Genomic DNA, 745 nt, shown 5'->3' on the forward strand with positions numbered 1-745 from the left:
GTTTCGACGTGATTGTGTAAATATAAAACGTTGTTTTTAATTAATTATTTATTATAATTTTTAGCAAATAAATTTTTAAACACAAGTGTCGGTAGTGGATATGGAAGAAAGATGACTGGGCAATCTGTCTTAGTCCACTTCTCACAGGAAAAGGCTTACAAGTGTATGCAGGTATGACATCAGAAGATGTCATTAATTATGATAAGTTAAAGGTGACCTTCCTGAAATACTGTGAACTTACTGAGGAAGGTTTTTACTGGAAGTTCATGGAAGTTAAACCTGACACTGGAAAAACTGTATAACAGTTTGTGGCATTTCTTTAGTGGTACTTCACAAAATGAAGTTCATCAATTCTTAGACTGCCAAACTTTAATAAACCATTCATAGTTCAGACCGATGCCTCAGACATTGGAATTGGAGCAGTACTTCTGCAAGAACACAAAGATGGACTAGTTCCAGTAATGTACACCAGTAAAAAGCTGTTGAGTATTAAGAAGAACTATTTTGTGATTAACTGTCTGGCCATCATATAATATGCATACATAATGTAGTTCGAATAAGTAAGACAAAGTTAGTGAGATAGATAGACTGACTGCATGATTGTGAGTCTAGCCATCAAGAGCATATAGCGACGATTTACAAAGTGAAATATCACAAATTATATTGTAATAAAAGAGTAGCGAAGAATAATTTGCCTTTTCATTTGGTTGGTTCAGTTACTTTAGAACGCAATTGACGAGAAAAT

Source organism: Limulus polyphemus, unplaced genomic scaffold (genome assembly GCF_000517525.1).
Source record: "Limulus polyphemus unplaced genomic scaffold, Limulus_polyphemus-2.1.2 Scaffold635, whole genome shotgun sequence".
Classification (NCBI taxonomy): Eukaryota; Metazoa; Arthropoda; class Merostomata; order Xiphosura; family Limulidae; genus Limulus; species Limulus polyphemus.